Genomic DNA, 12,367 nt, shown 5'->3' with positions numbered 1-12,367 from the left:
TGCCTGGAGCTTGCTGCTGCTTTTTCAGAGCCGGGGACGGGTTTGCGTGCGAGAAAGCCTGGCGGGGGGGTGTGTTGTAATTTCATTTTTTTCTTTATTTTATTTTTAATTGATTAAATTTATTTGTGTTAATTTAAAATGTTATTAATTTTAATTTTTTATTAATTTTATTCTTTCCACCTACATCACTTGGTCTCACAAAATATCCTTCCTCTTGGATATCCCCAGACCATCACGGCTACAACATTTCTCCAAGTGCGTTTTCGGATGAAAATAAACCGATCAAGGTGCGCTAAATGTCACGTCTCCCAGGACAGATTTTACTCGTTCGTTCGGACCGGCTCTGTTGTTTCCCCCCAACCCTGTTCTCCCCCGCCACACACTCCTCCACAACTTCCCAGGAGGTTTCTTGCTCTGAAAGACAAATTCCACTAAATATCAGTGAAATTTAGTAGAAATAACATGGGCGTTTCCTTCTTGCTGGATAGAAAAGATTTAGAGGCCAGATCTGTAGGTAAAAAGTCCAGAAAGAAGAAAAACAGCTGCAAATATTCATTGTCTGTGCAGTTGTTCGGTTGGGGGTCGATTCCTGCTCACCCCCCGTCACCCGAGATCCCCCTTCAGGCCACTGGTCACGGCTCGTAGGAGCTCCCCAACTTCTTGAACAAGAGTCAGTGAAACCAGTCACTTTTCTTGCAAAACATTTCAGTCGTTTTAGGTGAAAAGCGATGCCGGGGCTGCTTGACCTCGGGGCACGTGCTGTGTACACAGGGCTCCGGGTGCACTTGATCTCCACTCAGCCTCCTGTGGCCAACGCACTTGAAGACCAAAGCACCGCAACTTCAAAGATGAAAGGTATTAAATTCAAGCAAGGCCAGAAAATTATCAGGCTTTCGACGAGCTTGACTTCGTCCGGAGCTGAAGTACGGGGCGGAAAATCAGAAACATCTCCTGGAACCCTCCAGCATTTGTTCCCACGCTCGCTGTTTGGTGAAGAAGGGTCTCCAGGACTCGGTGGAGAGACTCTTCATGTCATCTTGAGCCACTCAGGGAAAAAAAATCCCACGGGGTGAAGGATGTGGCTTCCTGACGCACAAGTGCTCTTGACCTACAGAAACCTTACGGTTGGTTTTACGCTCGTTTTTCAGCACTTACATTCCTGAGCAGTCTCTGGCTCTGCCCAGATTAAACGCTGCGGGTTGCGTGGGGTCTGGCTGGGGCCAGGGAAGCACTGGGTTGCTGGAGGGGTGCGACTGGGGGAGTCCCCTGCGTTGCGTACTGCGTTTGTGCTTGGAGTTACGGCTCAAAGGGACAAATGGACACAACCTCCTTCAACAGCTATCAGCTAATTACCGATAATTAAGAACAGACGCAAAACACAGGCAAAACCTGATGAAAACCACAAACCATTACTTGAACATAAATAGCATCAATAAATAGTTAATAGATGAGATGAGGATGCCAGCCAATGGTAGGTGTGTTTCTTAAGACAAATAAAACTGTTTATCTGTTGCTTCCCCAGAGGTTTCACTTGTGAAGCTCATTTCAAGACTCCTGTCACGTTTCTGGCCAAGGGGGGTAGGTTGTGCTTTTCTCAACCTCTTTAGGACATAAACTCACAAAACCTCCTTTTCCATTGCATCCTTCCTTACCCGTCCTCAGCGCCTCCAACACTTGAAGCTCTTAAGATTTTGGTATGAGAGGTATCTCTTGGACTGGTCAGGAGTAAGAAGACCGGACTTCATCCTTAGATCTCTAGAACAGTATTTTCCATTATCAGATGCCATTAGATAATAGCCATTAGGTTGACCTCCAGGATGCAGCAGTCCGTGGTCTTCAGAGATGGGTCACAGCCCCAGTGAGCTGGTGCCAAGGCAGCACCCAAATCACAGCTGGGCCTTGGTGGTGGTGGTGTGGGACGACCCTAGCCCCTGCGGGCTGTCTCGTGGCCCTGGGACCAGCCAAACACACCCTGAAGGGGACAAAGTGCTCAGGTGTCCATGCTGAGATCAGAACAGGGGAGCTACTCAGCCCATGCTTTGCTGTAGTATCTCATTTTTTAAATGCTACGTGTCTTCTCCACTTAACCATCTGCATCTCCTGCCTGGACCACTTGTGTGCATCCAAGTGCTTCTCTGGGCGACACGTTCAGTGAGTAGGCAGCAATTTTAATTTGATGAGTGAGAATCTGATTGAGCCATTAACAGATCAGACCCAATAGATAACATAGCGGATTTAGCAGTTGACTCGGCCAAGCGTCTGTTTTTGTGATACAAATGGTTTGATAAGTTGTGTCTCCTCCAGTGGATGACAACACTTGTTCAGCACACGGTGCGTCTTGTGGTGCCGGGTCCTCTTTCTCACTAGGACACACGCTTGGATTATTAGGCGAGAAATGTCCTGTGCGATCCATTCTGCTTCTTCCGAGAGATGATGCTCCCTGGCAGCAAGTATCTCAGCGAGACCGCTGCTTGTGCACATGGTCCCATCCACGATTTTCGTTCTCTCTGTCAGTGCACGGTGCAGCTGAATTCCTTGGGAGGCTGGGAATGAATAACCCTTTGTAGCAGTAGTCCTCAGGGAAGGGGAGAAACAAGCTAAGATTGAAAAGTTTCTCTGAGAGATCATTTATTGGAGGCTATACAGGAATAACAGCAGCGAGAGGGGTGCGGATGCATCAAGACTCATGGGTCGCGTAGGGACAAACAGGAATTTCTGCCCTAAGCTGGGATTTCCTCCACCAGAAATGGAGAAAGCTTTTGGTGTTGGTCATGTGATCCATGAACCAAATGATATAACAGCGGCACAGGCTGATGTGATCCCAGGCGAGGAATTTCTACAGGAAAAAGGAGTAATTTCTGCCACGGTACCTGGTACCAGTGAGATCCCATCTGGAGTCTGTTCATCGTTTTGGCCACTCAAGCTCAGGAGAGACTGTTTTGTTCTGAAACAGGTATTGGGAGGAGCTCAACAGTGGGATGATCGGCACAAGGGCCTGTCTTCCAAGAGAAGACTGAAACGCTTGGCTTGGTTAGCCCTGCAAAAGGGAGGCCAAGAAGGCATACTGTGGTTTTTATACACAGCATGGGAAGGAGTAAATGCTAAGGAGTGAGATAAAATGTTGAAGCTAAAGGGTAATGTTGGCACAAGAGCAAATGGCTATGAAGGATGCACCTGTAGTATCCTGTTCAGACTGGGGGATTTCAGTCAATCGAAGGAAGGAGAGCAGCTCCAGGACAACCTTTCAGGCAGAGGAGTGGGGAGGAGAAAACCAAATTGCTTTAGAGACGGAGTTTGACTGACTTGTGAAAAAATAGCCTAAGGTGGGGAAAGGGGGTTGGCATTGGAAATCAGACATCCTTTTCAACCTGAAGTCCTTTTTCCACTTTTTTCCATTTCTTTTTCAATTTGGCAACAGATCCTACTCCGTCCATGGACTAGAATGCATTTGGTGTGGTCCCTCTCCTGCAGCCAGAGCTCCAGGAGCAAACCCTGCTGCCATCTGAGGCTGATACACATGACTCGGGATGCAGGATCCACTGAGCTCATGTTTCACAGCTCATCAAACTTCTGAAACCTTCCTTGGAAAATGAGACCAAGCCTCTAGTCCTGGCACATGTGGTTAAAGACCTCGCTACCTTAACATTTATGTTAGTACTCAAAATACATGTCTCATTCTCTGTGAAAATGCTATCAATCTTCTTCACGGATATTCCGTATCGTACTTGGTTGGGCAGTGATGCAGCGTGGGTGCGTGGGGTGTCCACACCACATTTCTGCTGATGCTCACTCACAGGACAGGTCGCACAACAGAGCGGTTGGTTTTCTGCCACATTTCAAAGCTTAGGGGATCCTGCGTTCCCTCTTTACTACCCGGTGGAACTGAACAAATGATAAAACAATTTGCCCCGTTTGCTTGGCGATTTGTTGTCTTTCCCACACAGACTTTTTCTTTGCAAAAACTGAATCAAGCTGTATTGTCTGAGGATAAAGACAAGCTGCTGACATCAAGTTCATAACAAGAGCATCCATGACTGCCACAATTTTGATGCTCCATAATACTGACTCACTTCTTTCTACAATTTAAAGTAAGTATATCAATCTTCAGTGAAAAGTACGCACACTTTTCAGGTCTGAAATAAAAAACAAACGGCTTTTTAATGGAGGAAATTATATTAAAGGAAATTTCGGATGGTTTAACATTACAAAGGTTTGTTCTGCTCAGGTTGGACACAATTTGCCTTCCCTTGTTCTTGTTTAGTGCGCTTTACATTTATCATAGCTGGCTGCGTCTGAGTGTTAGAGCAGTTCCAGGGTTTGCATGCTGAGCTTTAGCTCTCCTTTCTCAAAAATAGGCCTGGCACTGCTTCCAAGAAGTAGATTTGGCCCATAAATTGCAGAGAGCTTTGGAGTATCTTTAGAACATCAGCACTGTAGACTCGTAAAAAAAATATATGCTCTCTCCTGTCTAATATTTTATTTACCATCATATGGTTTTTCCTGTACTCTGGGCAAAGATTTAATTCAGCACATATATGAAAATTTTAATATATCCCAAGGCTAATTATATATCATTGTCATTGCTGCTGCTGCCTCTGTAACTCATCAGCTGGCTGTTCAAGTCCCAAGGTGGTCAGTAACTCATCTGTGCAGACAATGCTGTCTTTAGCTCTTCACCAACCCGGCTCTCTGATGCTCTGCATGTCCTTCCAAGTGATCTAATGTGCTGGGTTTTCTAAAGCATAAATTTATTCCGTAACTCTTTGTTAACACTGGCTTTCTGCTGCAATTTATCTTAGTCGCTGCTCCAGCAACATCAGCCGCTGCTCTCCTGTCTCCTTTCCTGTAGCGATTTCAGCTTCCCGACACAGCCGTTAGTGAGTGCAGCCTGGTAGTTGGTTTTTGCACCATTCAGCTCCCAGCGTGATGGCCCTTTGGCTATTCTATTTGCCATGCTTTACTTTGAAAGGATACGATTTTCTTTGGAGCTTTCTAACAAAGCTTCCACAACCCCACATTCCTGGAGGACCCCGGAGCTGTTTTCACGTGTTTTTAAGGCCAAAGGGAACGTGATTAACAAACTTGCTTCGTTACAGTGGACTTTAAACTCATCTCTGTCCTAACAAATCATCCAACAGCTTCCAACCTGAAGAAATGCTCTGGAAGAAGAAAAAACGGACAAGATGTTTATGACACTGAGATCCCTCTCTGTCGTCCCAGAAGAGTTGTGCTTGTCTCCCTCTATGGAAGGAGTCACCCAACCCTGGCAGATCATCAATGGGAAAACCAGCTTGAGGACTTCCACTCCTCCACCCCAGAGCTAGGGGCATGATTTTTTCCAATTAATCCTGCAGTGCTGAGATTGTACATTTCTTGCCTTTGCATGTGCCAGGGGGACATGTCTGCTGTGAGGACATGGGGTTTCTGAAGGTTGCGTGTGAAAAGAGAAGAGAAACCAAAACCTTTCTGTTTTGCAGTTCCACGGTTGGTTTTACTTAGTAGCCGCCAACAAGGACTGAGAAGTTTTTAAACTGATACCAGGCGGTGTTACAGACATATTCAAACTGAAAAAAACCAAAACCAAAATTCAGAAAAATATTTCTAGCATACTCTATCTGTAATCTGGTGATCTAGCCAAAGCTCCTTGCTTGCTTCTCTTGGCTTATTGTAACTTTCTTTGAGTGCCTTCCTTACAGCTTTTGGAGATTTTCCCTTAAACAAGGATTCACGCATTATTTTAGCGTTAATGGAGAACTCCAGTGGCAGTGGGACCCAAAGGGCAGATGCCACGTGGGGGAACACGGCACTGCTGGAGTGACCGGCAGCAGCACCGCGGGGCTGGGGCTGACGTGAGCAGCCCGTATCCATCAGCTCCCTGGACGTTATGGTCATTGCCTGGGACATGGGGAGGAACATTAGCCCAACAGGAGGGGGAAAAACAATGACGGCCTTTTCTCATTTGCAGTCAAGGAGAGGTTTGGGAGAGGCAGTCAGCAGAGGGAGGCATGTGCTCACAGATTCAGTGCGAGCCTCGGCCTGTGGCATCCCTCCGAGCTGGGAAATACAGGCAGCAGGCTTTAAATGGTACTGCAAAACTATTTCATTTTACTTTTTCCACATTTATGTTTAGCTCTTGGAGATCAGATGAGAGATTGAACAAATGAAGAAGCTGAAACATTCAGAGTCGGGGATGTGTCGTCTGAATTATTCATTATAATCTTCACTCTCCTTTGGGTTTTCCAGCAGTTTGAGTTTCATGAGGATTGTGGATTCTCCCTCCTTTATGTTATCTTATTTAATGTATCACAGAAGCTTTCCCATCTGCTCCTTCATACCCCGAAATCTCAACTGAAAGAGTCACAGCATTTGATAGAAGAAGGTTTAGAGAAAAAATATCTTCAAGATTTTTTATTTTTGAGAAAAAGTATCTTCAAAAAGAGAAATGTTTCATTAAAATATATATATATGCACATATATCATGAAAATTTCCCTTCTGAGCCTCTGATACGTGTATAAGCAACTTACCAACATCCAGCTCTTCTTTCAGGTTGGTGGCAGACTCTAAATGGGGCCGCAGCTGTGGGCCTGCTTCAAAACATCCCTTTGAAGAGCAGGGGAAAGACGCTTGAACTGACACCGGTCGTTTCCTTGTTTGGAGCCTGTGCACCAGCTGAACGGCGAAACCAGCCCTCTCATCTGCTGCGTTTGCAAATTAGACATCACTTGTCAGCCCAGGGAGGGTGGCAGTAACATCACAGGGAAATCTGGATTGTTACTGTATTTTCAAGAGGAAAAAAGTGCTACTTTTAATAAATTACAAAAAGACATAGAACAACAGTACCACATCCTGATTTTGCAGGTTTTCTATCTTGTCATTTAGGCTTTCCACGGCAGGATGAACAGAAAAAGAAAAATCTCCCCCTCCTTGTTTTTCCTCGTTGTGTGTATATGGTCCCCTTGGCACCGCCACATCCTTGAGATACGGAATTTCGTGATGCTCTCTGCGGAGAGGGGAGATGAAAGACCTTCCTCGCCTGCAGCAAGCATGCTTCACCGTGCCAGGAGAGGTCATCCCACCAGCAGCGAGGGTCTGCGTGACTCCTGCTTCTTCCCAAGTCACCTCAAGGCTATCTGGCAGCCAAACGCATCCAGGAGAAGGAGGTTTCCTTCCCAAAACTCGGTGTCCCCAAGGCACACGCTCCATTAAACGGTGGTTAGCCATGGGATGACTAAGACACCTGCCTGAAATCCAGACTGCTGCCTCCTGTGCTGAAATATTTCCAGCTGGCACTGCCAGCAACCATGGGCTTTTTCTTCTCCATGGGCTGTGCAATTCAAAACCTGCGGCAGCTACAGCCTCTGAATTGAAAAGCGAGTCATTTAAATCCTGTTTGCACAGGGGAGCTGTTATCTTACTAAAAGTTCATGGATTTTGCAGAGTCTGGGTGTGGAGGGCTTCATCCCACGTGAGAGGCGTGAACCTCTCGTCTCGGGGTCTCGCACAGCACCAGCCACTGCTTGTATTTAGGTAACTCTGGGCTGAGATTGATGGTAGTGGTTAGAAACTGTGTTAGTCCTCAGGCGGTAAAATAAGATGTTCCAGAAACAAAACCTCCAAAGCACCTATTTCTTCATCTATCCTGTGGCTCGTCGCTGATACTTCAAATCAGACAAGATGCATCCGATCAGCTGAGCACAGATGAAAATATTTTCTAATCCCTTTTTCTTTATTGACGGAGTCCTAGTGTATCCACTTCATTAATTTACCTCTGATTAGAGTCTGTTTACCCAGTCTAGTATCATTCCTTTTCCTTTTAAGTAGCAGATCACGTTGACCTTCCATCAGTCCTCTGGCACCTCTCCAATTTTCCAAAGTTTGTTAAGATCTAAAAATTAGTAAATTAGAGAGTCCTGAGCTACTGGTCTGAAGACTGGGAGTGTACATGACCCCGGACTTCTCAGCTGAAAGTGTTTATATTTAGCAGGTGATGCTTCACATCCTCCTCGGTTACAGATGGTAAATTATTTCATCTTGTGTTGGAGGGATCCTCCTTCTTTGCTCTGACATAGTAAAGCAGGAATTATGAATATTTGGTGAGTTTTCCTCTATCTGATGGATGCAAATGGTAAAATTCTAAATAACAGAGAAGCTGTTCCTGAACTAAGATTCCCAATGACATTTTAATGTCTTCTTACCGTCTGTAGCATACTTAAGCTTTTATATTTCTTCTGTTTCTTTTGCCTTGCATTCTCAATAATCTTCTTGCAATATACACACTACCAATTAATATCTCTTCTAAACACCTGTTCTGAACTCATCCTTCAGATACATAAATCTTTCTTCTCTGTTGAAATATTGCTCTGGTCTGACAAAATATTAATCCAATGACATTTTAAATAAATCTCTGTGTGTGTAGTTGCAAAGGTGGTGATCTTTCTCACTTGTTGAGACCAAAGCTGTAAGCGATAGGCTATCAAAGAGAGATTTCATGGTTTTTAATGAGCATCTCCTCAAAACAGTGATCTGTCAGCCCTTGGTATGTAGACCTCCTCCCTGTTGAAGAGTCCATGGAGAGAAGCAGGGTCCCTCTCGGCTGCGACTCAAGTACCTTCTGAACAAGATGAAGATGGATCCGTTGGGGAGGTTAGGCTAAGGAGTCCAGCAGACTCCACCCGCCGCAGCCGCAGAACAGGGCTACAGAGCAAGAGCTCCGCCGTCCGTAGCTTCAGGAGACCAGGGCCATGGAAAGAGGCAGGCCTGCAGGGCCGCTGTGCTCTTTCCTCCAGAAACACTGCCCAACGCATTCCCGTACTGAGCGTGCCTGGCTCCAGCCCATCTCTCCATGCACAGCATCCTAGCACCTATCTTCTAGCGCCCACAGCCCACCTGCTGGCTCTTCCCCGCTTGCATCCCAGCGTCGACTGTTCCTCAAAAACGTCATGTATTTGGCGCAAGTATGTCCCCCGGGGCAGTGCAGCGCAGCTGACATCCTCTAGACACCCTGGGCAAAAAAGAATAACCTGCCACGCATCCAGTCTGCCTGCTTTTTGCAAAACCAAGCAGCTGCCAGCAGCTTATCCACCCAAGCAGGACATCTTCCCTTTGGCTGAGGCATTCGGGCGCTCCTGCCAAGGCAGGATGAACATCTGCAGCGAGATGCTGGGACCGCGTCCTGCTTCCCCAGCCAACAAGAACTGAGCTACTGCCAGCAAGGGAGGAGGTTTCTGTGGGTACAAGACCGCTGGCAAAATGCTGATGCATCTGCGTGATTGACTCCCTACACACGCTCATCCTTCCCTGAACTCATGTGCCCTTTGTCCCTCCCTCCCCCATCCTCCTCCTCCTCCTCCTGTTTTTAGGCATTCCCTTCCCTTTGTCTCCACGTCCTTAGAGCTGCCACCTGCCTGGACATCTGCAGCAGCAGGACAGAGGTCCTGCTGAGTAGGTGCCTCTACATGGCATCATCCTTCACATCGCAGCCAAGCTGCCTGCCTTGGGGAGGTTGGCGTGAGGACATGTGAAATATGAGAGCATCTGGTTCAGTGAGTTATTTGGTTAAGGACTGTTCTGTACCATAGAAATAACAAATAACGAGGAAAATGCTAAATTAAACAGGCAGACACACAAACATTAATGAGCAGGTGATGAGAGAGTTAATAACGGAGGCCAGAGCCTGCCAGGCACTGACTGATGGGCCATTAAAAGAACTACTCCAGCCTTGGAGAGGGTCAGCCTCCATTTTGTAACTGATAAGGAGGAGGAAACATGGTTAGCATGAATATTAAGGGCTATTTGAGGGGGGTTGGGGGACTGCATGAGTGATGTTACGGGGAAGGACCACAGACAGAAAGGGAAGGATAGGGGTGGAACAAGTATGGGAAAGATGGTGAGGAGGGAGGATGGAGGGGCTAGACGTGTGTGAGCAGGCTGTCGGGCAGGATGTTCACCTGACTGAGCCCTGCCCCTGATCCCTGCAGTCTGGCCTGTCTTATTAAATCCCATTCTTAATTACCTTTTCTGTGTCGTCTCACTGTCTATCCTGTGTGCCAGCCCCTGGCACGTAGTCACCAGTCACCCTCCCAAATGCTGTTTGCGAGTGTGCTGAGCTTCAGACTTGAAGTAAATGCAAAGTCTCAACTGCAACAAGAAAGAAAATGTGTTTTATTAAGTAATTACAACTTGCCAACAGGTGCTCAGCACAGGCATGCTACTAAGCAAGCAGCTCCTAAAAATAAATATAAATCCAGTGGAACTAGGGTAATAGGAGAAAACCTGCAAAGACCATAAGGCAACTCCATTCAAGCTGCTTCCAGACAGACTTCACTCTTATCAGACAACAGCAGCATCAACAGCTGTTGAGTTACAAAGTTGTCTTTAAAGAGGTTGAAGCCGGTGTGAGAGACTGAAAGAGTTAATGTCTCAAACATTGTGATAAAACAAGTCACGGTCTGCACAGGAGCGATAAACCTTAAACGAGAGGTCAGATAACTCAGGACATGGAGGGCGTGCCGGAGGGCGTGCCGGAGGGCGTTCTGATAGGCCCGGCAGGAGGCCGCAGCATGTATGGCCCAATGTATGGCCCCTACATAACTCCCCGAGAGGCGGGAACTAGACTGTAAGAGGCACAACTCCAAGGAGCCGTGTGTGCGCCCATCACCGGAGGATTGCCACGTCCCTCATCATCATCGCGGGATCCAAGGGGGGTGATCTCTCTCTCTCTCTCCCCCACCCTTCCCTTTTCCTCTCTTTCCTTCTCTTCTTATAAATGCCTCAATAGAATTCACACCGCCTATTATTATGCTTTCCAAGTTTAAGTTGCATGTTCCATAAATAAAGCGTTTAATTGATCACCTGGTGTCATTTCATCTTAATTTAGCCCAAGGGAATCACAAAACTGCTACAACCCCGAGTCACCCAGTCTGGGTCCTAACAGCCAGTCAATCATTTTCAACACCTTGAAACAAGGGAACCATGTTTGAAAACCAAAAGGTTGTGAGGTTCAAGTGTCTTCGGAGCTGGAAAGACAACTGTCCACTCGGGTACCAAAGTGAAAATTAAAATGCTTATACCATTTTTTTTTGTGCCGCGCTTTGAGCTGCTGTGACTGTAAAGCAATCAAATAACCACAGTATCACTTTCGGACAATACTGTTCAATAATCAATGCAAGTAAAGGCTGAAAACATAGGAAACCAGCCTAGAACACACAAATGCAGCCTTTATTTCCCCAGTGTGACCGGATGAATTCAGAGAGGTTGCACCCTTGCCATTTCTCTTGTAGCTGTCAAACACAAAGCCTGAAAAGTAGGACTCAGAAAAGTTTGTTTTACCTCCTTTTGTGAGCTTCAACAGGCACAGAAAGCATTTATTCTTGTCTTGTACAAAGCCATGAAGTGAATTAGAATTAGACCAAGTACATGAGACTTGGGCAGCTGGTAAGCACTTGCTAACAGGGAGCCCGGCCATCATCCATTTGTTGAGCTCCTGCAAACGGTCATTGAAAGTGTGACAGTATTCCCTGATAAGAGGAACACCAACAGATAAGAAAAGTACCTTGGAAAGTATTTTCACAGAATTACTTTTTATTAAGACTCAAATCTGCAAAATAGCACATATTTTCATCTCTAAGCAATAAAATGGAGAGATGGGATTTTATCTCTAACTCTTTGAAGTTACTAAAGTCCAGTAAAAAGTTTTTGTAATGGTGTTCAGAAAGAACTTATTTATCTTGATATGAACTTGTTGTGTCACCCTTAAAATGAAGCACAGCTTCTCCAGATTGCTTACTTCCGATACTTTTTCACAACTTAGCGACCTTAAATTAAGACACAAGTAAGCTAACAGTTCTCAACATGCTTAAAACTGAGGTGACAGACAAGACATTTCAGTTACAGATTTATGAAATAAGAGAAAATACCAACACATTAAATTCTTTTGGCAGTTTTTTTGACTGAAAGAGATACATCCAGCATAACGGCAGCAGAGGAAAACTTGTTAGTACTCAAGTATCAGCTTCGTGCTCAACAAGCACAGCTGAATACCAAAGCCACTTCAGGAAGAGCTTTGACAGGCTGGAGGAGTGGGTCCATGTGAGCCTCATGAAGTTCAACAAGGCCATGTGCAAGGTCCTGTATCTGGGTCGGGGCAATCTCCAGCCCCACGGAGAAGGACTTGGGGGTACTGGCGGATGAATAATTGGACATAATCCAGCAATTATGCGCTCGCAGCCCAGAAGGCCAATCGTATCCTGGGCTGCATCACAAGCAGCGTGGCCAGCAGGTCGAGGGAGGTGATTCTGCCCCTCTACTCTGCTCTGGTGAGACCCCACCTGGAGCACTGCGTCCAGCTCTGGAGCCCTCAGCATAAGA

The sequence above is a fragment of the Pygoscelis adeliae genome, unplaced genomic scaffold (assembly GCF_000699105.1).
Source record: "Pygoscelis adeliae isolate BGI_AS28 unplaced genomic scaffold, ASM69910v1 Scaffold202, whole genome shotgun sequence".
NCBI classification, from domain to species: domain Eukaryota; kingdom Metazoa; phylum Chordata; class Aves; order Sphenisciformes; family Spheniscidae; genus Pygoscelis; species Pygoscelis adeliae.
Note: the sequence above shows the minus strand (reverse complement) of the source record.